The sequence below is a fragment of the Rhipicephalus sanguineus genome, chromosome 7 (assembly GCF_013339695.2).
Source record: "Rhipicephalus sanguineus isolate Rsan-2018 chromosome 7, BIME_Rsan_1.4, whole genome shotgun sequence".
NCBI lineage: Eukaryota > Metazoa > Arthropoda > Arachnida > Ixodida > Ixodidae > Rhipicephalus > Rhipicephalus sanguineus.
Window position 1 is genome coordinate 15,675,010 of NC_051182.1, and position 26,938 is coordinate 15,701,947.

The 26,938-nt window shown below is 46.8% G+C and overlaps 1 protein-coding gene across 1 annotated transcript in view; it reads left to right on the plus strand.

Annotated features, from left to right (window-relative positions):
• The first annotated feature begins 3,317 nt into the window (after positions 1-3,317).
• The window catches only part of LOC119399310 (alpha-N-acetylgalactosaminide alpha-2,6-sialyltransferase 6), a 72,534-nt gene continuing 48,913 nt past the window's right edge, over positions 3,318-26,938 (plus strand). The window contains exon 1 of the mRNA XM_037666128.2: positions 3,318-3,432. The gene's annotated coding sequence lies outside the window, so the exon portion shown is untranslated. The remainder of the gene's footprint in view (positions 3,433-26,938) is intronic.

A 26,938-nucleotide genomic window follows, 5' to 3' on the forward strand; every position in this document is an offset into this window, starting at 1 on the left:
TTTTTGCATCACTCGTGTTGACCCCGCCGACAGGCAATCTTCCCGTTTGATGAGGCATCTAGGGCTTTCGCCTTCATAAGCTACACGACGTTTTTCATTGCCTCCGTGATCGGCCCACCGATCACAGAGTTGCTATGCGCACCGAAGCCGTAGTTGTAACGTAATTGTTTTTGAACTGCTCTGATAGCGTCCGCGCAACAGTTGTTGTTTGTGTACTCACAAATTCTCATATTTTGCGGCCTAAAGTTCACAGCGCGCTGCCAAAACGCACTCGTAGCAAACGCGAAATCATCAGTACGAACATATATGCAGATGCTCATAGATGCAGTGGCACCGTCAGTCGTCGCGAACCCGTGCGATCGCTGGCTTGAGGCTTCTTTCTGTTATGCTCCGTCTGGTTATACAGGCAGTCTACTCTAAGGAGATATTTCACATAGTTTGCACTCAGCGAGTGGCTACCTTTCACGCAAGAAGCCACTCAGCGAGTGGCTACCTTTCACGGTTCAGGGGTCTCCAACGCGGTGACCGCGTGAAGCGGGTGCTCCGTTTTCTGCAAAGATAGAGTGACTGTAGACTATCTTCTGCTTTCAGTTCGTCGAAAATAATTATTTTGACAGTAAAGAACACAGTTCCTTTCCAAAGTACTTACAGAAATGCCCTGGAGGGCTTCCGCGAGGTGTTTTTGTAGAGCGCCAACAGCAAAACCTATGGGGAGCGTGCGGCGGTACCCTACCTAGCACGCAATCGAGGCGCGTCCGATAGAGGGCGACTCCGTAACTCCTCGCCCCCAATACAGATGAGGAAGTTGTACAAATTATGATATGTCCAGTTGACAAAGTAGCGTCAGTTACTGCGCTCACAAGGTATATATATATATATATATATATATATATATATAATATATATATATATATTATATATATATATATATATATATATATAGATGTGTGTGTGTGTGTGTGTGTGTGTGTGTGTGTGTGTGTGTGTGTGTGTGTGTGTGTGTGTGTGTGTGTGTGTGTGTGTGTGGGATGCCGTGTCGATGGAAGGACGCAGCGGGGCGAGCATACCGACGCTGCGCTCGAGCGGTTAGCGAAGGAATGATGAATTCCGAGCTTGGCAGCCACCGCCGATGACGTAAGCCTCCGGTGACGCTGCGGTGGCGCTGTCCCTTATCGGAGGCGTGGTGCAGCATGCAGCCGTGTCACGCCGGGTTAGCTAATCACGAGGCGGAGGGTGCGCCGGTTTGTGCGCAATGTGTCGCCATATATATATATATATATATATATATATATATATATATATATATATATATATATATATATATATATATATATATATATATATATATATATATATATATATATTGTCAGCGCAGTAACTGAATGACGAAGTGAATGACGAAGCTCGTGTGTGTGTATATGTGTGTATACATATAGACACACACACACGAGCTTTGTCATTCACTCTGACGAAGGCAGGCCCTCCTGCCGAAATGTTATTAAAGCTTGTGTTTCGCACGTTTGTCCTCCTCTTGTTTAACAGCGCAGCTGTTCTTAGTCGAGGCTTTCATTCCCGGGGTCGTGGTAGTTGTGATCACGTGGCCTCGCAGTGTGGCGAGAGTGAGGCCCGGTAGGAAGGAGAGGGCTGCGTGTGCTGCGAGAGGCGAGGGCGGACAATGTCGAGGGGTGAACCTTCGAGAAACGCGCCAAGATGGGGTTACGGTGCGGCGCAATGGAGTGTAAAAGAGCAGGTCTCCTCGATTTGGCTGCATCTTCTGCACTTAGTTCACGAATTTGCCGTGCCAGTGCCGCGCCACTTTTTGCAGTGTGAGTGGGGCACGACACTAGCGCTTTCGGTGCAGCGGTCAAATCGAAGGCAAAAGTGCGGCAACGCCATGTACCTTGTGCCACTTGCACGAGAAGGGAACTCGCGGGGAATCCAGTGCTGAAGTGCAGATGAACTCGTGAAGCATGACGTCAAATCGAGTGCAGGTGGCGCACGCTGCACTCACCAAACCGAGCGCCAGAGTGCAACATTCTTGAACTAGTGCAGCGAAATTGAGGAGACCTATAGCGTGTCAGTGTTCAGGAGTTTGCGCTTTCAAGATGTCAAACATTTCTCATTCTCCCGATGAAGGAGCCGCCCGACGAGAGCGTCAGCGAGAGCTAACGCGAGAATGGGAATGTCGTCGTCGAGTCAACCGCGATGTTGGCGCAAAATTGGCCGAAGCTTAGCGCCAACGAACGGAAGACTTGAAAAACACACAAGTGTCCAGCGCCATTAAATGTCGTATTAGCTGTAGTCCGTCGTCCTGATATCGTGGGCGTTCTAATAAATATGTTGTACATCTTCATCAACGTGCCCACATGCGTATTTTGGACTCTATGCGGGTGAAAGTTTGTGTAAAAAGTGTTCTGTGTACGCGGTGCACAGCCGGAGGATGTGCAGCAGCGTTTCAAAGGTCCTGCTTGGATTTACCATTAAAGGAATCCGGAATTTAACAGTAGGATCAATGCAAGATAGGTCTAAATATCTATAATTTCCATCAAACCATGTCGCTCTGCAATCACGAACTGACATCTGTCGCAGCATTCGCTTTTTGTTATAGGAATTCGCCTTCTTTCGTTTGTTTTTTTTTTTCTTTATTAATGACAATAATGACATTATTACATGGCTAGCACCTCTTCAATTAATACACTTGGCTACACACTTCGGTTTGTCCGGTACAAATTCTCGGTTTACATTATGCGCCTTGTTCTTCATTTCCTCCATCTCTTCCTTCCTCCCGAAAGAGTAGGCAGGTGTAGTGCCCCTCTAGCTGGTCAAGCCTGCCCTCTCCCTCTTTCCTCTGTGTGCTTGTGTATTAACTAATAATAATAATAATAATAATAATAATAATAATAATAATTTTCAATGCAGGGTGAAGAGCTTGTATTCTTTTTTATGGTTCCACTCTTGAGCATGCTGACATGGAAGTTAATTATTTGATCAAACACGATTTGAGGTTTATGTAGAAGTTCAGTAAAATGGTTAAACATAGGGTTCACGAGAAGGTACTGACAATAACTAATACATCAGGATGAAGTGCCGCGAGATGACACAATCCGACCAGGAAACGGCGTCCATCACCGACGGCACGGCAGCCGACGACGCAAAGCGGCCGCGCACTTGCATCAGCGACGCCGAAAAACGGCGCCACGCGAGGAGAAAACGCGAGGGGAAGGCGGCGTTGTGACGTCACGAAGCTCGCCGCCCAATCACGGAACAGCCTACTCGCGCCCGAAATGAAAACAAAATTCCGCTTCTGGGCGCCAGTTCCAGAAGAAGAGTTGCAATACGTATTCGCGCCGTCGACGAGTGGTGCGCACACGCGTAGTGTTCGGTCGCTGAATCGTCGCCAAGTGATCCGCGGCGCACACAACGAAGAATTGGGTACGTTTCTTTCTCTCTTTTCTCTTTTTTTTTTTGTTTTGGCCTCGTGTGATCAGTTCAAGTGTAGCACTCCTCGTATCTGTCTATCTATCGTGGTTTCGGGACGTTAAACCCCAGCAATTATATTATCATCTGCGTATCGCAGAGAAAGCGGTCTGGCTGTGTGCGCTTCTGGTCGGTGAATGGCGATTAGGGGCTTAGTTGAAGTCAGCGCCTGTGTTGCCTATCCTCTGTCCTCGTTCTTTTTGTGCTGTGCAAATATGTCGAGATTAGGGGCTCTTTTAGTTTTCCGGGGAGCTTTCAACAGTGCGTGGCATGTGTGAGCCAACTAGCAGTTACGTTTCAGAAGCGTAGGCAGGGGGGCTGGTTGGTATAGATTCATTGTAAAATAGAAGCGCAAATAAACGAGAACACGGAAGAGGAGGACACGGACAAGTGCAGACAGAAAGAATAGAGGAGGGATACAGAGGAGAGGGAATTGCGAGAGGGGAAGGACCACGGAAGAGTGTTTCCATTTACTGGCGCTTCCATGTTTTTTTTTTGCAATGAAGGTTGATGGTACGCGTTGCGGACATGACAGGTATCTTGTGAGGTGCGTGGCGCTTATTCACTTTGAACGGAATTACGGTTACCATTGGAATGATGCGATATTCGCATGCTACGTTCAAATTGCTGCAAAGTCTCGAGAATGTTGTCGCTGCTTCTTGGGTTCTAACCCGCGACCTCGGACTCATTATAACGTGGCATCTGCAAGGGCCATGGAAGGCGTTCACCTGGTGCTTCTAGAGAGAGCCGACGATTCATTCGATCTCAAAACTGTGGGGCGTTTCCGGTGAATTACTCTATTTGTGCAGCTCCTTTTTGCACTACGCGCCTTATAGCATGTCCGGCCGCTCGCTCTGGCTGGTATTACCGCTGTTATCTACAAAAAAAAAAAGAAAATGGTTTAGCTTTATTTGCAGGAGTATAAGTTCTTCTATGGATGGCAGCGTCGCACTTTTTTGTGTATGTGTTCGGAGGGCCTCTTATATAGAAGCTAGGACGCACACTATCGCGACATCTTATCTACAACGATTACCGACACCGTTGCAGTTTAATTGCTTTAAGTTATTTAAGTGCATAATTGTACGTTACGTTTCATTTATGTATCTTACTCATCTGTTTTTCTTGTTCTGTTTTCATTAATAATTTATTAGTTTAGTTCACACGATAAAAGAAACAAAGCATGCTTGAACAAACGAGCACGTGTATCGACGACACAGTTTAGATTGTCGGGCTGGTTCTTGTGTCATACACGCCGACTTATAGTCTCATGACAAATAATTTCGTGAGGCGCTGAAATTGTCGCTAGTTCTCTCTGATGTCCTTAAAAATCCGCCATAACAGTTATGTCGAAGCGTTCGCGTTCCATGCGTTGTCAGGAGTCAATTGGAACGATTAAAGCTCTTTCACGGTTTCAGCTTTCGCGAACGTTCGTGGCTCCACTCTTCTGTACAGGCTTATCCCGATCAGGCTGTACAAGTTATATCTCCTACTGTAACCTTTTATTGCTCTTACGCGCTGATTGACGTGCATTTGTTTACTCTTTACTTATTAATTTCTGAGACTTGAAGGACACATCTTTGGAGCGTCACCAAAGCAGCATATAATGGTACTACTGTTGCGTATATCACCGTAAATTACATATATTTCTAAGGCTTCCACTTGCGCGTCCGGGAACCCGCGGTGTGACTACATAAACACCTACGTAGACGCTCCACCACATTTATTGAAAGCGCTCCGTTGTTATTCAAGCCGCTGTAACTAGAACAGTACTTCTGCTTCGAAGAGAAATGGGTCTTATATGACGCTTTATATCAATATATGAACGACCTATGCATATCTATTAGGGGATCCGATACCAAAATAATCCCCATAAAAGGCAAGTGATTGCTGTTAGGCTCGTTATTGCTTTCTTCTATTCCTCATCTTTGTAATAAATATAGAGTTTGTCGTTTTCTGCCATTACAACCCATCATGACAGTACCCTCGAATGAAGGCTATCGGCTGGTTCTGGATACCTGGCTGATTAATTCATTGCGATATTCTCTCGGTCACTTAGAGCACTCGCTTCAGCCGTTCCTGAACATTGTCAGTGAATCGCGCACTCTGTAATCAATCTGGCTTCGGCCTTTTTGGTCACAAACTATTAATTTCGAAACTTTTTGGGACTTTGGTAGCGCCAGTAACAGATGCGACTAGCACATAAGTGAAAGCGAAAAAAAAAGAACGCACCAACCTGTTTGCGCATCCGTCGTTCTGGTTGGCAATCCACAGGTTCCGACTCGAAGACAAAAATCTACACGCGGTCATGTATGGAAGGGCGATTGCTGGGTCCATCAAAGCTATAATTTAAGCCCAGGCGTATCTATCTATCTATCTATCTATCTATCTATCTATCTATCTATCTATCTATCTATCTATCTATCTATCTATCTCCCTACATATATATATATATATATATATATATATATATATATATATATATATATATATATATATATATATATATATAGAGAGAGAGAGAGAGAGAGATACCTTGAATATCGATGGGTCCGGCACGATAGATGAGTGAAGAGCAGGACTCACGTACGAAATGTAGGTTTATTACCGTTTCGGCTGGTGGGCCAGGCGAAACGCTAATAACATATACTCTGACGAAGGCTGGCGCCCACCAGCCAAAGCGTTACTAAAACTACATTTCGTACGTGCGTCCTTCTCATCACTCATATATATATATATATATATATATATATATATATATATATATATATATATATATATATATATATATATATAGTTGTTTTGTGTTCTGTTTCAATTGGCGAGTGTACATTTTCTTCGACCACTTTACACCATTGCATTTTCGGAAGCTTTAACTTCAAACATGCGCTGATCCTTCGTTCCCGACAGGCCTGGTCCTGCAAGATACATTGTAGAACATTAGTAGGCAGAATAAAACACAAGTGTTATCACTCCAACAATAGGAGAGCATGCCTCCACAAACTGAATAAATTTACACAGAAAAGGGGCTTCTTGTATTCCTGGGAACAGCCCGTGGAGAGAAAAGAATCCGCGAGACTGTCGAGTCTTTGGACGCGCGCCCAGGCGCTGCTCCTTTCGGTCTGACGCAACCGGGCGGGTTCGTTTCGTCGTCTGAGTCGCTCGCTCGATGCGTTCACCTGGCGCGCCTCGGGTCAGATGCAGGGGATGCTGCGTAATGACCGCCTTCCTGGAAGGTCTCCTCCTCCACAAACGATTCCTGCGATGCAAAGGTGTGCCGCAGTGCAGCGCCTTCCGCTTCCTCGCTTTGACTTAATCTTCTCGGCTCCATTAGTCCCCTCGCTGCAGCCATGACAGTGTCGCCCCACTTCGGCGACCTGCTCGTACTTGGCCGTGCAGGCTGTTTCTTCACAGTCAGCTGAAAATTTTAGGTGGGAATTAATTGTACAACAAATATTGATGTCTTATTGATTACGATAAACGTTAAACAGAAGCACTAAAGCAGTTTAGACTGATAAACAGTTGTGTCAAAATTGCTTTTTTTTTTCTTTTTTGCTGATATGCAAGGTGTTTCACGTCACATGAACTAAGGATTTAAAAAAAAAGGATCAGTTAACCGTAACTAAACGAAACCAATAACATACAATTTCACATAATGCCTTGCAGATGTGTAGCTGGTGCCTCGCTTCTCCGCAGAATGACGAATAATGGCGTAGTGTGTGCTTCTCAGCTTCACAAAAAATATGATTTATAGCGTAGTGGGTACGCGTACTTGTTTTAATAGCCCCAAGAGAGTTTACAATCGGCTCTAGAAATGCCGCTCTTCCAGCTTTCGCTGTGAGTGTGCAGCTCTTTCCGCCTAGGCCTGGCGTTTTTTACAGCGAAAGCTTTTATGAGATCATTTCAACGGCCGTTATTGGCGCCGTAGTTGTCCGCCGCCGCCGCCGCCGCCGGTGTCCGTAACCACTATCGCACGAAATAAGAAAAAAAAAAGGAATTAAGAAAAAATTTCCAGGATGGAACGAGCTTCGAACCTGGGCCCTCTGCGTGGGAGCCCAGTGTTCCACCTCTGGGCCATGCCGGTGCTTGAAACTGCGTTGCAAAAAGAGCCTATACAGGCTTCATGTCGGGAAGGAACCACATTAACATATGTAATGTAGTGTGGTAGAAGAGTAAAATAACAACCAGGCGTCACACAAACGCGAATTCTGTGACCGGGCGTCACACATTGCAAATCGCGCAACGAGTGGGTTGTTGAGTGCTTGCAACCCATTACAAAGGCCTCTACGATAATTCTTCTTCGTCATCAGCCACAGCATCAACAAAGTCCACATAATGCCTTACAGGTGTTTAGCGAGTACCACGGTTCTTCGCAGAATGACGAAAGATTGCATAGTGGCTGCTTCCCTACTTCACAAAAATTATGATGATTTATAGCGTAGTGGGTTCCTGGCAAGTGCACTTCTATTGGTTGCCGAGGAAGCCCATAAGGCTCCCATGATCCATTTCCTCAGGCTCTCAATAAAGTTAATTCCTTCTCTCTCTCGCTCTCCGTTTCTCCGGTTAACGTATGTTATAAAGCGTGGTGGGACAGTTAAATAACGACCGGGCGTCACACAATATGAATTACGTAACTAGTGGGTCGTTTAAAGCTTCCAACCCATTACAAAGGGCTTAGCCATAATTCTTCATCGTCATCAACTACAGCAATAACAAAGTGCACATAATGCCTCACAGATGGTACCTCGCTTCTTTGCAGAATGACGAATAATGTCGTGGTGGGTGCTTCCCAACTTCCCAGAAATTATGATTTGTGGCGTAGTGGGTACGTTGCTAATGTACTTGTATTAGTAGCCACAAGAGAGTTTATAACGGGCTCTAGAAATGCCGCTCTTCCAGCTTTCGCTGTGACTGTGTTGCGCTTTCCGCGCAGGCCTGGCGTTTTTTTTTATTTCGCTTAATTAAATATGATCAATTTGGAGCGTGCTCCAAGTTGTGATTGCGATGGCAGCGCCGCGATAGCAGCAAGGTGCTGCTCCTCGGTTGGGCGTTGTGGCCTGGGAACCTTTTACCACCCCTGTACAGTACATACTGCGTGGTCATTTTTGCGGGCCTTCAAGGACAGCCTGCGAAACATGAAATAAAATCAAATTATTGCGCTCGTGCGATACCCTATTGCAGCGATATCAAGCTTGCTTCCAGCTAAACAACTAGCGCGCGGACCGTCAAACTATCGCTTATCAGGGACGACGGAGCTTCCTTGCCGTTTTCCGCCGTCGAAAATTCGGACGCGCTGTGAAATCGATGCCTACAGCCTCTGCCCCTAATTTCACCTCGGTGCGTGCGCACGGTTATATCGCTCGAAGAACGGTTGATAGCACTGATACACTGTATCGCATGAGCGCAGAGACGTGGTTTAATTTCATATTTCGCGGGCTTTGTTTAAACGCTGGGAAAAATCGCGAAGCAGCATTAATGTTGCCATAAAAAAAATGCATCGGTCGTTTTGGAACTTAATGGAACGTGCATGGCCGTAATGGTTTTGAAGGCGTGTTTCTGCAATGTGCTGCTACGTACATACTGTCAGTCACACGGTTTTGTTACGACGTGCAATTGTTTTTTGTTATTTAGACGTCCGATTACCGCACAGTATCTCGCAAGTACTTTCATCTTTTAGAGCTGTGCAGATTATGGGAATAAAGCAGTAGCTACCACAGGGAAACTTTTTCTGAGTATGTTGCACAAGGCCACTCGAGGTTTATTGCTCTGGCCTGCAATGCTAAAATTCTTATATTAACTATATTTCCCTTAATTTCTTGGCACATTTATTTCATTAACTGCGATTTAAGCAGCGATACAACAGGGATACTACCAAAAATCAAGTGAGTAGGTCACGACCTGCAGAAAAAGCGTTATTAGAACTTGCGGACCACACTTTCCCGAAAATGTCTACTGGGACTTGAACTTTGCTACAGGGAATAACTTGGTATCCAGCTGCCACGGCCGCGGTAGAACGCACCATTTCGTTCATACAGGCATTAATTACACCATACCCGCGTAGTTGCTGAATTCATAATGCGGTAACTATTTACTGGTCTTATGATAATCTCTCGCTGAACGGATTGCTCATCCACTAGGCCACTCGGTCAGCGGCCATCAGTCGTCGGAAACTACAGTGCAAATTTAGAGCATCACGCAGCCCAGTACTTTTGTGATTCGGGCGCATTCGCCATGACGCAATCCGTCTCGCCGACGATTAAGCTCGGGCGTTTCTTTTACGCAATTTTTGCCCTGCATCTGCTTTTGATGCAGTCCTGGTGGCCGGGTCCGTCCGGCTCAATTTCGAGGTCATAAATCTGGCACACCGTTGGCAGCCGTTGCCGGTGGGGGGCTGCGACCGACGGCCAAGGCCCTCTAACGTAGCCCAACTAAGCCGGCCCTGAATGGCCTTGGTGCTCGGCAACCACGCCGCGTCCCGGCAGTAATGTGGAGTCGGTGAAGGGAGGCATTCCTCCTGGCACGGCGGTGCAACGGTAATTGGACGCTGCCCCAGCCTCACTGGGCCAAGGTGGCTGTGGTGCATACGACAACCGCTTAATCGTGCCAAATTGCTGGCTATGGAGGTACGCGTGTTTCTTCCTAGAAAACTCTAGTGGTAGAGCTGGTCGGCAAAGGGACTTTTCAACGAGACATTGAACCACAGCGTCTTGCACTGCGTGCTGTGCTCGTGGATTCCGGCTGTGCGCATGAGCGATCGCCAGGGGAGCCTCGCATGAAGCTTCGTGAATGAGGATTCCGCGAAACGCCGACTCCTCCAACGCAAGCCCAATGGATTGTCTAGTATTTTTGTCTTTTGGCTGACTCCAGCTTAAGGTAATATTTTGACGCCAATCAGCTGTAATCAAGATATGTGAAACGGTGCGCATGTTAATGTGTATCTCAACAAAAGCTTTTATAAAAATGTCATAAACAAGTAACATTATTATTGCGTGTGGGCAGCTGTTTTCATTACAAGCACGTTATCATACAACATGAGCATAAAATTAAAGTATATATTTGCTGCTATTAATACAAATATTACGGTATATTTTGATAAATGTATTCTGTGTATTTAAATAGCCGTGTAAGTACGGTAGTGTCTACCGGCTGTCCCAGCTTGCTTGGACCAAGAATAAAAAATACGAAAAAAAAACATGCGTTTTAGTAAAGATTTTACCTGTTGTATAATAGTGGTAGCCGTGTGTACATACAACCTGTATTTTTTTCATGACTAAGTGCAATTTAATGAATTAACTTTAATTAGCCAACTTTTTGTTCTTTCTCGAATCGTTAAAATGTTAACTTTGTGTTGTACGGCGCCTCAAATAACCCCAGAATCACGCATTTCTTTTTTGCTGAAACTTGCCTGGTTGTTTTTTCCGAGAAAAAACAAAAGCGCGCTAAACACGCGAAATATGAAATAGATGCGCGCTCGCGCGCCGCTACTCCAGCGCTTCCAAGCGTTCTTTAGTTGATATACGGCTGCGTTCGTTCATCACAGCATAGTACAGGGCTCCACACTCGATGGTGGGGACCATGAGGCGATGCAAAGCCGGAGGGCTTGCACGATCGCGTTCCGTTGGCGTTCGTTGGGCATGCTACCGACCTCGCATCGTAAAACGCGAAGAGGAACGCTACGCGCGTCTTGTCTTCCCTCTAGCCTGGCCGTTATTTCTCACAGGGCGAGCGGGGTGCGAGGTCGACAGGTGTGCGAGAGGGGGGCAGCGTAGGGGAGGTGAGAGAGGGGGAGGTGATGCGCATGCGCTGGCGCTCATCGCGGCATTGCGCTGGAGAGAATTTCGGCATGTCTAGCCGGCGTTTCAGAGGAAGAGTGGAGAGAAGAGAGGGGAAGTGGAGATGGGGAAATTGGATATGGGGAAAGGGTAGAGGGGGAGGAGATGGAATGGGATGGGAGAGGGGAAGTGGCGAGAGGGAAAGGATAGAGGGGAAGTGGAGAGGTGGAGGGGGAAAGGAGAGAAGGGAAGTGGAGACAAGGAGTGAAGAGGAGGTGTGTGGAGAGGGTATGCGCATGCGCAGTAAGGGTGGTCACGCCGCACACTCCCACCACCACCACCGGTTTGAACTCGGCTATAAGATGCTTCGCATCTAGTATCGTGAAGCCCTGTACAATGAACAGTGCCTACTCCAGGTGCCTACTCGTCGCTGCTCGGACCGGAGTCGATTTCAGAATCGCTTCTTTGCAGATGATCGCAGCGAGAATGATTCGCGACGTCGCGAATCGCAGCGATTTCCAATATCTCAGTATTTTCTTCATCACTTGTACACACTGATGACGGCGGCGACGACAGTGGTGGTGACGATGACATGACTGTACGTGCGCGCCTAGCAGACGAAGTGACAGCAGAAACTCTCGTCACCGTTTTGTGTGGCCACGCGATGAGATGGGGCCCTTTCGGGGCGTCACCGTTGAGGTGACCGCGCGGCAGCGCTGCCAGCGTTGCAAAGTGGCGGGCTTTGCACCCATTTTGAACCGCGCTCGTTCCTGGTCATACTAATCAATATGAGATATATTTATTCATCTCCCGTGGCATTATTAGAGGGTGAATCGGTACAGGGGGTCGATCACTACACGTGGACGCAAAAAAACGCGACATGCGTGAAGTTGACGTCACTGCTCCTTTAAGAACTACGCATGGATATGGAACGGAAAATGATAGGCACAGCGTGATTAGTAAGAATGACGGAATGGAAAACGCAGCCGAGCACCAGACAGGGTTAGGCTGGCAGATGAAATTCAGAAATTCACAGGCACCAAATAGAATCAGCTCTCGCAGGACAGTGTGGATTATTTGGAGAGGCCTTGGCCGTGCCCCGGACATAAAATATGCCGATCATGGCGATGCTTTTTGAGAAAACGAGGAAAGATTTTCGACTAATAGACTCCCTCCTTCGGCTCGTAAAGTCTGAGATGCGAAGCGTTTCTTTGCGAACCAAAAGTGCTTTTAAGGTCAAAACGTCAGCGCAAAAACATAAACTTTTCACCTTAAGAGCTCTGTACCAACTAGGCCGAACAGAAGTTTTATCAAAGGCACTTTGAGCATGTCTATCTATCTATCTATCTATCTATCTATCTATCTATTTATCTATCTATCTATCTATCTATCTATCTATCTATCTATCTATCTATCTATCTATCTATCTATCTATCTATCTATCTATCTATCTATCTATCTATCTATCTATCTATCTATCTATCTATCTATCTATCTATCTATCTATCTATCTATCTATCTACGCGTCGGCGCTCTCGTAATCGTCTCCTTAGGTTGGCACATGCCAAAATTGGCATAGGACGAAGCGAATGTATTACGAATACTATTCTCATGTCATGACATGAATAACTTGACGTACCTTTTCGCCAGTCACGTGCGGCTCATGGTGTGTGGATATGCGTCACAGGTGATTCTCAATTTGGAAATCTGAACCCGATATTGTTGAGGTCACAGAAAAACGCGAGGCCGGTGTTGGGCGGTTTTCACGATGGGTGAAATATCCCGATGAAAGCAAGGAATAAAAATCGCGGGCACAATCGTACTCAAGCTACAGTCATGTCAGTCCAATATTTTACCACAGAGCCACGCCAGCGCTTCAAACTGCTTCGAAAAACGACTTTAGACAAGCGTCAGGTAAGGACAACGCCAATGGGAGTGGCAATGTCGGTTATCCGGTTTTATAATAACAATACATATCCACGATTCCTCAGGCTGCCGTCATGCGTCCGCATACGCCTACGACGCTACGTGTGAAATGCACGTCTCTACTCTAACGTGAGTGCCAACGTTACGTCGGACCATGAGCTACCCTAGATGCCGCATAGCAGCACGTGCAGCTGTTCACGTAATGCTGACGCTACGATCAGTTTAGACGTTTTTTGTTGTTGTTATGACTTAATATGTCACGTGTTCGGAACAAAATTTCAGTTGAGGTCTAGCCAGCGTCCATTGTGTGTCTGTCTTATTTTCAAATAGGTATTATGTTGTTAATGGATTAATAGGTAATAGGTGTTAATAGGTAATGTTGTTAATTATAGCTTCAGTTAAACTTAATAGTACGGATGAGTATTTATGTTCGTTCACCTTTTTTTGAGATTAGTGCTATAAACATTGCAAGTGTAGGAATGAATTATTCTTGTTATAGGCATGGGCACGGATTCTCTTTGTTTTAGCGCCACAAGCTATATACCGGCTGTCAAAGCTAACTTGACCAAGACTTAAAAGCCGCGCAAGGCTTGAAACATCTGGTTGTTTCTAGGTGTTTCTTAGGCCTTAGGTAGGTGATGTAGGTTTTTTCTAGGTTGCCTCTAAGTCGTTGCTGTACTTTAGTTAGGTGATACTAGGCTGTTTCTACGTTGATTCTCAGCGCAGAGAGGTACGAGTTAAGCCACAGAGAGTCACAGACACGACACGGATGTCCAAACTGCAGAGACAACCTAGCGCTGACACCAAGCGTTCGCATCTCTCATAGATCTACGGGCACGTCGTCGTTGGCGTAGGCCTTCCATCGCGTCGGGGTCTCCTCGCAGCCGCCGTCGCCTTTCCCGTTGCCTAGTATTCTCTCGTCGTACGCACTCGGCGTTTTCGGCTCGCCGCCGTCGGTTCGCAGCCGTTTGGTGGGCTAACCGTTGACTACTTCATTTTAGTGGACCACTGGTGAGTAGTGGGATTTACCCAATCTCTGTCACATACTCATTTATGATGATGATAGTATTTTGGTCATTTGTAGGGCTAACTGTTGCCTTCTTCATTTTTAGTGGACCAGTTTTTAGTAGTGCGATACCCAATTTCTGTGGTACATACTCGTTTATGATGATGATAGTTTTTTTGGTTCGCCGGACAAGGAACGATTTGCTAAACAGCTTCGCTCTTATAAACCATGCCTTCTACGAAAGTTCTACCGCTTGTATAATAGTAGTAGTCGTGTGTACATACAACCTGTATTTTTTCATGACTAGGTGCTAATTAATTTAATTAACCAACTTTTTTATTCTTGCTCGAATCGGTAAAATGTTAACTCTATGTTGTACCTCATCTCTAGTAATCCCAGAACCAAACATATATTTTTTGCTGAAATCTGCCAGCTTGTTCTTGTTTTTAACACGAAAGTGTTTTATGCCGGGGTCCACCAAGTACATCCGTCACGGATATGACGTTGATAAAATGGACACCAACGGGTGAGAAAGAAAAAAACCAATACCCCGCTGGGAATCGAACCCACGACGTTGCGGCCGCGACGGCAAGCGCCCGACGCCCTACCCACTAAGCCTTCTCGGGAGATGCTAGGCACGGCGCGAACGCGCCTTATATCTTTCACACATTCTCTTTCGCGGCGGGCGGAGCGGGGCAGTGCCGCCGTCTGTGAGAGGTGAAAAGAAGTATTGCTTCACGATCGACACTTACTAGCGCTTACTCCGAGATTTCACGCGATATCTGAGGTCATGGTTAAAGCGTCTCGATACCAGAGAGGTAGAGTGGCCGCACTGGCGTCGCCGAGGCACCCTTGACGCAGTTACGTTCTTTGCCTTTGGTTTCGTGTTAGCGTGCGTCGGCTCATCTGAGTAGTGCAGCTACCACGTGCACCAACGGGATTTCTCCGCCGCCGACTGCTTCAATTGCGAGAGCACCGACTAACAAAACTGCTGCAATATGCGTTGCAGAAAGGACGCGATTTCGACGGGCGAATGTCGTGCCTTCGTGGAGGGAGAGCAGCGCCTGCGTAACAGAGGCCAGCGGGATGCACGCGTTTGCGGCTCAGGCTACGAACCTCTACCTCCCGTTTTGCTGAAGCGCAGTGTGTGTTATGTATGCATGAGCACAGGCGTCGGCTACCCATTACTAGAAAGCGCACACCGTGCCATTTCTCTCCTTAATTGACGAGGCTTTGAAGAAGTGCATACCGGGTACCAGTGTTGATTATGAGCTTGTTGATATCATCCTTACGCGGGATTCACGATTCGCTTTGTCCAAATATATGTTCACACCGTCAGCTACCACAACGGTTTTAATCATGATCATGGGCGTTAGTCGTCGCGATAGAGACATGCTGTCAACATGGGTGCATCCACGTCAAACGGTGCTATAGCTGCCAAACACGAATAGACGTTGTACAAGCTCTCATATATCATTACACAATAAGCACTACTTCTGTGAAGACACGTTTCACTTTCGTGTTATACCGATTCCTATGACGGAGGGATCAGTCATGTTTTTTTTGAGAAAAAACACAAGCACGAAATACGCCAAATACGACGATCAGCGACGAGTAGGCACCTGGAGACGCACGCATGGGCCATGCTGGCTGGCAAGAATACAGAACAGGAAGAAACGTTTTAGGCACTCCTATCCTGTCAACAAAAGTAAGCAGTCCGGTGACTGACAACAACAAACGATTTATTCAAGGATTTATTAAAAGTGAAATACGTCCGCACTGCTCAGTACACCAATCGTGTCTGCTGATTCTTCCATTACGCCGGATTCTTCAGCAGGGTGCTGAAAGCGCCGTTGAGCTTTCGTACGCTGTTTTCCGTCGAAATATAACTTCTACGCAACGGACGCAATTGATACTTCTCTAAAGAACTTTTGCATACCAAGTTATCGAGAGAAGGCCACATCTCGAGCTTGAAATTTTATGTCACTGCTCCTTTAGCTTCCTCTTCAAGTTCTTTGTTATGCCCCCAGTTGCAGTCCTGTGTGTTATTATTGGTAATACATGTACAGTGGTCGTACACTTTCTGATTTCGGGACCGCGGTAAGTTGCCGGCTATGAGTTGGGATTGTCCACCTCATGCGCGCGGGCCCATCCTTATCTTTCGGTGAATTTTCCTCTCATGACTAGTACGTGAGTAGTTCCTGCGAGTAATTGATCCAAATATGCGTACTACTCTACGGATTCTTGGCCCCGGCTGCCAATCTCTTGTTCTTCCGCGAGGCCTCCTGCATTGCATTTGCAAATTTCAATATTTATCTACAACCCTACTTTATCACCCTCTCGGTTTCGATCTTCAATCTTTGTTTTGTAATTCGTCGCCATCATTGGTGAAAGAAAACATGTCTGCAAACTGGACGTTACTCCAATATTCTTGATATTTACTTTGTTCCAATCAGCTCGTACGAATTCCTCGTCCAAGCATGTAGTGAATAACATTGTGGAGATTGCCTAACCTCTTCGCAATAGGAATTTTCCTGTTTTTCTTGTGAATAAGCAGGGTAGCTGTGGAAACTTCAGTTTAGGAAACAGTTTTACTCTAGCTTGGGGTAACGATTCCTCCTGGTTACCGCATTCTTGTGCTTCTTCTGTGGCAAAAAGTTGGCGTGTGATGCATGCAAATCATCGACATAATCCTTAAGTGTATGTGTAGGCAACTACTGGTGCTTACTACAATCCAAGTGGTATCTGTGGCGCACATCAACAGGCGACATGTGCGCGGCTTGGACGTAGTTACTGTGAGGCTACGTCCAAACCTTTGGTACTTTCCTGCAGTCAGAGGCAATTTCACAAGGGCAGCACTAAGTGACGGGTTTCTTCAAATGCCATTGTGTCAACTATTCTTTCAATATCTTCGTGTCTGTTACGTCCTTCACAACATGACATCTTCACATGAGCGCCCATTCAATCTGGTTACACGTGTGTTTCGCTAAGGGAATTATATTACGCGTCCATTTTTTAGATTCATAAATCACAGTCACTTCTCATGAGGCGGTGGGTTCAAATCTCGATAATGGTGGCCGCATTTTCGTGGGGGCCCAATGTGGTAGCGCCCTAGTGTGGCTCCTAATGAAGTGCACTCGTTCAATATTACTGAGGAGTCTCTGACGTCGGCGTGCCTCATATGCGTACATTGCTTTTGGCAGGTAAACCCAGAATTTCAATAATTCAGCTTCGAGACCCCTTTGTGGAACAGTATTCAACGTAATTTACACTTACATTGAATAGAAGCCATTACATTGTAAAATCGAACCATCAATAGTGCATTATATGACAGTTTTCGCGTCGCAAGTGCTATATGTTTACATATATTTTCTACTTACCTAGTCGGGACTATGTGGAACACGCAATTACTCAGGAGCGTCGAGCACACTGCGGACTCTGGCTGAGGGTAGGTGGAACGTTCGACAAGCGAAGTAATTATCTGTTCCCCTTCACCGGGCGCAACTGTCCTGGAGCAAGAACGGCAGTGGTTCCCTGGCATTAGCCGCGTGCAGCGACGTCGCAACGACAGCGGCCCTGGACACGCTGACATTGCGATGTCATTTGCCACCTAATTGTACTGCCAGCCCGACACCACAAAGGTTACACAGATTTGTGATGCGCTGTCTGCGTGGCCGCCGCCCTCGAGGTGCGCAGCAGACCTTTGAGGCACTGTCTTTTTAATCGTTTCTTCAAGTCTTTTGTTCTCCTTCCTTGTTTATATATATATATATATATATATATATATATATATATATATATATATATATATGTTGCTCTGCGGGCGTGCGTCGACATTAAGTGCACTGCCAACACGCCCAAACTGTGCCTCCACATGTTTGCCTTCTTTCTTTGCCTGTACCTGTGTCGTTGCGATATGTTGACTCAGCGGTTTGAAATAGGCCGCTTGCTCTTTCGGCATATGCATTGAACTAAGCCGCAAATCTTACTGCTCGCTCACAAGCTCAATGGAGTGTCCCTTTTATAGAGCGTTAGAAACATGTGAAAGAAAAGCAGCAGTGAGCTACCAGCGTTGCTGAGCTGAGGAGGATTCGCGGAACATGTTTGCATAGGTCGCCAAAAGAAGTGCAACTCTCTCATAATAACTCAAGACATGCATTTTTCGCTTAGCGCTTGCTCAGACTCAGGGTCATGGCTCGATCTGAGACTGAGTGAGTCGACTCATGAGTGAGCTTGCTGACCTACGCATGCATGGATATGGCACGAGTAGCATGTACTTCACACTCCTGCACTTTGCAAAGCACACCAGAGCTCATTCTGCCGGGGCGTGCCGACCTTTGTTCTCATAATGTTGACTCAGCGGTTTGAAATAGGCCGCTATATGCGCGTTGCTGAGCTGAGGGGTGGGATCGCGGAACATGTGTGCATAGGTCGCCAAAAGAAGGCACTCTCTCATAATAACTCAAACATGCATTTTTCGCTAGCGCTGTCAGACTCAGGGTCATGGCTCGCTCTGGGCTGCGTGCGTCGACTCATGAGTGAGCTGTATGACTACGCATGCATGGATATGGCACGAGTAGCATGTACTTACACTCCTCACTTTGCAAAGAACACCAGAGCTCTTCTGCGGCCCCTTTGTGTTCATACAATTTAAAGTGGCTTCAAAATTTTACGTTCTCTGCCGTAGAATAATGCGTGTCGTGCACGGCTGTTGGAATGCGTGCTAGGGTGTTCCTTTGCCATCCTTATACCTTACGGTCCCCTGCCCGCAGTGCAGCGGAACTTTTTTTTCTGGTTACCCTTCGCTTCGTTTCTTTCTTTTTTTTTTGCCTTGATTCTTCTTGCGTCACTCTAGCTCGACTACTTGTTATTTGACTCCCACGTTAAGATTTAGCATCGTAGCTTGGGCTTATTGGTGAAACATCGGAGGGAACACAGCGCAAAAGAAGACGGGTACGTGTGCGTCGCCTTCCTTGTAGCCGTCTTCTTTTGTGCTGCATTGCCTTCCACGTCAAGCTATTTCCGATGCTGGCATACTTATAACCATTTTCTAACCTCTCCTCAACCTGAATATGCGATACCGCTGTAGTTCGCATAACTTCTTCTTGGGCGAGTTGGTGTGTGTTAAACATATTTCAGTGGTGAAAAGTTCGAAAAAGAAAAGGAAACCTTAGGAGTAGGCTGTCTGGCTTTCTTTCCACTCCTTCTTCTGTTTTCTTTCTCTTTCGAACTTTTCGCTGCGACAGTATGTTTAGCTGGCGTACTGCGAGTGCAGATGAAGCATGTATGGCACATGCGCGCAGATTTCTTTTTCCTGGGCAAAGTAATGCTGCCGAACGTAACAGTGTGCACATCGGCACTTTCCCGTAGGCACCGCCGTGCTTGATGATAGGGAGCAGGTGCTACTTGGGAAGATTTACATGATGGAGGCGATGAAACAAAAGCATAAGGTGTTTACACCAACCACACTGCGGGCATCTTTCATCGAGAGTATTTTAAGCCCTTCGATCGCCTCCACTCGCATCTCTAAAAGTATTCGGCACTTTGAGCGCGTGGATAATCCACTGGCACCTGTGATCAGGAGTAATAATCGAAGGCAAAAGCGAGACCCCACTATGTTCAAACGGCCGTTGGTCGAACAGAACCAGATGAAACTGGATCGGTCACTGCAATTTTGGCGCCACGCGATCACTGCAGTCGCACTTGTCCCATTATTGCATGGTTGATTTCGATTCGCAGCCCTCAGCTGTCTTGCGCAGACGGCATGACCCAGATATGAATGCACGTGTCTGCATCAATACATGGCTCGTGCGGAGAGGCATAAGTGGCGGTGCTTAGACAGGTTTAGTTTCAAGCGCTGGCGGGACTTGAGGCGACCATTATACGGTGAAGGCATGGTTCTTCCGAGTTATTACGTCCCGTGTGTCACAAAAGTGAAAGCGACCGGTGGTTTCGGGGGGAAGCTAAGGGCACACCACGTTTTTAAATCAGGCAAACTTGAATTATCATTGTCACGCATTAGAACTGCGTTAACGGCAGACATTTAGAGTGAGAATGCATTAAATGTGATCCTTCGTGGAACATGGTTACCGGGCATAACCTACTACTGGGGACACCCGCCCTTTTTAAAAAGCTAGCAAGTCGGGGAGCATAGCTCCTGTTAAACTCTCTACATCAACGGCTCAATAGCATTACAAGGTTCCTCGCCAACATTCGCATTATTGGTCGAAATTTCGGGATCTACGTGTACAGAAGATCGAATGGACGCGCAGAAGCTAGACAGCATATGCGCAAAAATAGAAAAAAAAAAACAATCACACGCACCATCTTGCCGATACATTGTAGGTGATACACGTCGAGCAAACCGTGCTTTCAGTATTACAGAAATTCAAAACTCTCCAAACGTGTCTCTAAAAGGAAGGATGTGTTTTATGCCGACGCTTCCGTGCTGTATAACGGAACGGCCATGAACGCAAACACTTCTATATCGAGCGTGTTCACTGCTGCCCCCGCTTGTACTCATACCAAAAGGTCCACACCGCGCTTCCATAGTAAATACTACTCCTTATCGCGGGGCCAGGGCTGAGCTTCACAACCTTAGGTTGAAAACTTCTCTCCCTGACAATATAACTTACGAATATGTTTTGCATTGTGCCGCATCAAGATGAAAAAACATATAGATATGGATTTTGCATATTCCTCCTACATTTTCTCTTTCTTTATTCCTTTATTTTTTCTTTTTCTCTCTCCTCTCTGTTTTCTGCGTATGCCTTTCTTGTCTCTGATTATTTGTATTTCTTTTTCTTCTTTCTCTCTCTCTCTCTCTCTCACTTTCTCGGTCTTTCTATTTTTCTTTCTCCGTCTCTCTCTCTCCTCCTCGCTTCTTCTTTCTCTCTTTATTTCTTTCTCTCTCGCTCTGCCTTTCTTCCCTTTTCTTTCTCTCTATTTCTACGTTTCTCATTCCTTCTATGCTATGCCTTACTCTTTCCCCTCCTCTTCACCCTCACTTCCCATTCCCACCTCCCTCGCTATGCTATACTATACAACAGGGGTCCAAATTCACCTCAACTAGCGGGCCGCTACTCACGAAATTTAGTCCCGCAAGGGCCGGTACAGTGAAGATGGTTGGAGCGAGGGGGAAGGGGGAAGGGGGGCTAACGTTGTCATTTCAAAGAATGCCTTTCTCATGTCTCGTATATGGGTATTTTCTGAACGGGATTTGACGTCAGGATTCAAGGAGCATATAGACACCGATCTCCAGAATGACTAAAATCTGGAGGCCGATTCTGAAACATAGAAATTTTGTTCCACGGTTATGTTTCAGCACATGATGAACGCATGGGGCGCCGCGCGAAAAAAAATGCGTGATACCAGTCCCGTCCCTGCAGCTTACCCGAACAAAGCGCTGGTAATTGCAACAAGCGAGAAAATAATGCGTGTACCATTTAGCAAATTCACTAAACTTGTGAAGCCGCGGGCCACTAGCGAAGGGTCCGCGTGTTTCAGACCCTTGCTATACAAAGCTATGCTATGCTCTGCTAGCGTGCCTGGATAGCCCAGTGGTTAAGACGCTCGCCTTCGAATCGTGGGGACACGGGTTCGAATCTCGTCTCACGAAGAAAACTTTTCCCCATAGAATTTCTCTTTCTCTATGATTATTTCTCTCTCTCTATCTGTGCTCGTTGTCCCGCCCATCAGAGTGATTGCATCCAGCGCCAGAGAAATCGGCGCACGTGTTGTGGGAGCGAAGAAGACGATCACGATGAAGAAGAGGACAAAGATAGCACTTGCCAGTTGATGATAGTTTCCTGTTTCCAACAGACAGATTACGCCCGGCTTAAACAGTACCGCTGTTAAAAACATTGCCATGTGCTTTTCTTTTTGTGTAGCCGCGGTGCCAATAGATACGGTGCAGAGAAATCAGAGACCAAGCCGAGTTCTCCTTATATGGAAAAGATGGCTGATCCCTCCGTCATGGGAATCGGTATAACACGAACGTGAAACGTGTCGTCACGGAAGTGGTTGATTGTTCATAGTGCATTGCTATATAAGAGCTTGTACAGTGTCTTTTGTTGTTTGGCAGATATGGCACTGTTTGATGTGGACGCACCGAGGTTGACCCCTAGTGGCCCATCTCCGTACCGACGGCTAACGACCATTATCATGATTTAACCCTTGCGGTAGCTGAAGTTGTTAACATGTACCTGGACACCGCAAATGGGCAAATCCCGCCCGAAGATGACATCAACAGGCACATAGTAAACACTGATGCTCGATATGCACTTCTTCAAAGCATCGTGAAACGCGAAGAGAAAGGCCAAGCGCGTCGTGTTTTCCCTCTAGTTTGGCCGTTAATTCTCACAGGGCGAGCGGTGATCGCGGTGCGACAGCCAGGCGAGCGTCGGAGAGCCATTTTTCAGCATGGATGGATGCTATGAGCGAGTCTTGGGCTAAATCCGACACCTCGCGGTGTGTTAAAGCGTTGACGAAATTACACTTCTGTTGGAAATGGGAAGAATATGGCGATCGTAGCAACGTCGCGTTGCCGGAGCTAATTGCGGAGGCCACGCATTACATCTGTCTACCGCGTCCACACGGCGGCACCACCCCGCGAACCAAGAGCACTGTGAGAGGAAAATGTAAAACATAAAAGGCGCATTCATGTTGCCTCCTTTATGCGTGTTGCTGTAGCGCAGTGGGCTGAACTCCCGCCAGCCGTCGCCGCAGACCGAGAGGTTGTGGGTTGGACTCCTGTCAACAGAACTTTTTTTTTTAGTTTTCTTCCCTTGCCATCTGATGGCGTTCATTTTCCTGACGTATTTTCGTGAAGGAAGTACATCATGTTAAATATTCTTTCGAAAGAGCAGCGAAGACGAAGAAGGGACAAGCGAGCGTGGACCCGAGCGCACGCCCGCATTCCATTTTTTTAGTTTTTCTACTCAGCGTCAATAAACAAGACGTTCTCTACTTCCGCTCCGCTTCCAGGTTTTCAACACCTCATGAAAGCTTTGGTGCACCACGGCATAAAACAGGTTCTTGTTAAAAAAAAAAGAAGTTAGCGCAGCTTGCACTAACTAGCGCAAGGCGGGTAGACTCTGCTGTGACCTCTATTCCCCCCTCTCTATCTATTTCTTTCTCTGTCTTTCCTTCTTTTTCTCTATTTCTTCCCTTTCTTTCTCTCTGTTTTCCTCTTTCTCTCTGTCTCTTTGTAGTGGTCCTCTCGCCTTCGATCTTTTGCTCTCATCGTTCCTTTATTTCTATTTATTTCTCTCTTTCTTTCTGTCTCTCTCTCTTCACTCGTTCTCCCCCCTCCTTCTTATCCCTCTTCCTTTCCTACTCCCTTTCTTTACTATACTATACGCTCTGCTAGCGTGCCTGGATAACCGAGTGATTACCACGATCTCTTTCGGATCGTGGGTATGCGGGTTCGAATCATTCGTCGCCAAGAATTTCTCTCTCTCTCTTTCTTTCTATGTCTCTGTAATCGTTCTCTCGCCCGTCAGATTTATTGCATCCCACGCCGGATAAATCGGCACACTTGTCCTTGGACCGAAGCAGAAGAGGAGGAAGATGAATAAGAGAGTACGTGCTCGCTCATGATGATGATCATTTTATATCTAGGACACGCGGCAAGCCTCGATCATAACAGCTCAGTTCAGTTCAGTTCAATACCTTAAAGACCCACAGAGGAGTATTACATAAGGGGTGGTTACATGAAGAACAAATACAAAGGTGTCCTTTACAAAAGTGTATATAATGCAATGAATTTGTTATTATAAGGTGTTGTTAGTACACCACTGCAACCTTTATTACACATTGGTATTTCAATATATTCCGTCTATATAGCTGTTGAATATAACTGTGTTGTAAAAAAATAATAATTACTCTATTACTTCGTATATCTACCAAATTTTCTGTTCTCCTTTTGCTGTTCTGTTACCGAACACATGGCAGCACGCGTTCAGCAGATGAATACAAGAGCTCCACAACAACGAGGCATGTATCACAACGACAATACTCTAACGGGGTGTCAGACTGTGGTCGAACTGCTGTGGCGATACGCCATCCGCTCCTTCATCTGTAGCGTCCGATCTATCCAGAGCATGCACAGCTTATATGCCGTCTCGCAGCCACAATAGGAACGGGTCGTGGCGATCCGTGAACGTCTTGGCTCGTTGCCCGCGAGTGCGCGTGTTCCTTCATGGCCAAGGCCGGGGACGCCCTGCGCGTGACTGCATTGCCCCATCGCAGCTGCGCCGCGCGACGTCACGTGAATATACGCAGCGTGCGCGCGCAGCTCGCTCGTCTGCAAAGTGTGCGGCCAGGTGTCGTCTACGAAGGTAAGGAGCCGGTTTGATCCAGCTTGCGTTGGTTTTCCGACGCGCTAGGAAGGTGTATCGTGTAAACGCTCGCGCATAATAGCAACACGCGTACCGGGTTCTCTCTCTCTCTCTTTCTATATATATATATATATATATATATATATATATATATATATATATATAGTCGAAGAAATGAAGGAGCACATCATTTACGTTTCGGCCGTGGCATGGCCTTCGTCAGAATTCTGACGAAGGCCGTGCCACGGCCCGAAACGTAAATGAGTAAAAATATGCAATTCTCGTAAGTGTGCTCCTTCATTTCTTCGACTACAGGTGCACCGGACCTTCGGAACTTTCTTCTGAATTATATATATATATATATATATATATATATATATATATATATATATATATATATATATATATATATATATATATATATATATTATATATATATATATATATATATATATATATATATATATATATTATATATTATATATATATATATATATATATATATATATATATATATAGGGTGTTTTTTAGACAATACATATTTTTTATAAATATCCTCTGACAGTGAGGCACCTGTCGTTTTCGCCCACGAACTCCACATCTAGGCGGCAATAGTTTGCCGCAGTTAAAAAATTTTGCAGTGGCTTAGCTCGGCTATGCCAGGATATACGTAGCGTTAGCAAAGGTTCAGCTGATTATTCTGAGCTTTCCAGATTTCCGCAGCACGTTTAGCTTTCCTCTGTTCATTCTTCTTACGCTGAAGCGCTAATTGCCAGGCAACTACTTCGGGATCCGATGACATAAGCTTCTCGGCTCTTCTGCGCCGGTGAGCAGCATTTGCGCTCTCCTTCTCCATGGCGTTACCCACCTGCAAACGCCAGTCAGAGGCGCTGTCAAGCGGCACCAGCGCACTGTCAGACGGCGACTGCACAGCGAAGGCGAATACACCATCTCCCGCTAAAGGGGACCATGAGTAGATGCGAAGCCGGAGCACTTGCACGATCGCGTTCCGTTGGCGTTCGTTGGGCATGCTACCGAGCTCGCGTCGTGGAACGCGAAGAGCGACGCTACGCGCGTCGTATCTTCCATCAAGCCTGGCCGCTAATTCTCACAGGGCGAGCGGGGAACGCTGTCGACAGGCGGGCGAGAGGGGGCAGCGTAGGAGAGGAGAGAGAAGGGGAGGGGACGCGCATGCGCTCGAGCTCATCGCGGCGTTGCGCAGGAGACAATTTCGGCATGTCTAGCCCGTGTTTCAGAGGAAGAGTGGAAAGGGGGAGGGGAGAGGGGAAGTAGAGAGGGTAATGGGAGTTGGAAAGTGGAGAGGGGGAGGGGAGAGGGTAAGTGGAGAGGGGAAATGGGAGAGGGTAGATGACGGGGGGAATGGTGAGGGGGAGTGGAGAGGAGGTGTGTGGAGAGGGTGTGCGCATGCGCAGTAAGGGTGGTCACCACCGGATTGAGCTCCGCCTTAAGATACTTCGCATCTAATAGCTGCGCGCGCCATGGCTACGACGTCACCCCTCTCGAATGCGCAGAGCAGCAGCGGCGAGTCGCGCGCGCATGCGCAGCACGGCTCATGATGACCTCCGCGAAACCTGCTCTGGCTAGGCAAGTGTAACTAACGCTACAAAAAACACTGTCGCGACTAATTAACGAAAACTCGTTAATTAACTTTTTAATTACTGACCTGAGCGGAGGTGTGGAACTATTAGCGGCGAAGCACCTTAGGGTCTCGGTTTGTCGGCGGTGCATCGACGTCTGCTGTCGCCGTGTACATCGTCGTGACCCATTTGCTTGCATGCATCGTCGTGTCCTGTCCATTTGCTTGAGCGCAAGAGAGGGCGCCACCGCCTCAGCGCTCGCCGTGTGGCGAGAGAGAGCGACCGGCGCGCGTTAACTATGGAACCAATCTTTCTGCAATGAACGCTGAACTACCAGCTCGCGAGGAACGAAAACGCGCCCTCGCCCGCGAGAGACACGCCCACGCAGGCAGAGCCTGCTAGCGAGTTCCTTGAAAAAAAAATGGCCCCGCCTCCCCGAAGGGAATCGTGAGGAAATGCGAATGCATTTCTTGCGCCGAGAGTACACGGCGTAGTAATTTTAATGGCGTAAATTAATGACGAGACGAGGATTTGTACCGTAACCATTTATTTACACATTCATCAGCACCTGTTTGTGTTGTCATTGTACCTGACGGCCATAATCTCAGCCTTGTGGTCGCTAAAGTGTACAGTCAAAGGGTCTTTGAGAAGCATGCGCACGTCACAGTTTCGGGTAAAGGCGAGATCAATGCAACTTCCGTGAATGGTAGTCGGACACTCGTCGGACTCGGCGGAGGCACACTGCATAGAGTACTTTGTCCGCATGTACTCCACCAACCACTCGCCGCTCTTCTTTCTCACGTCCACGTTAATGTCACCAAC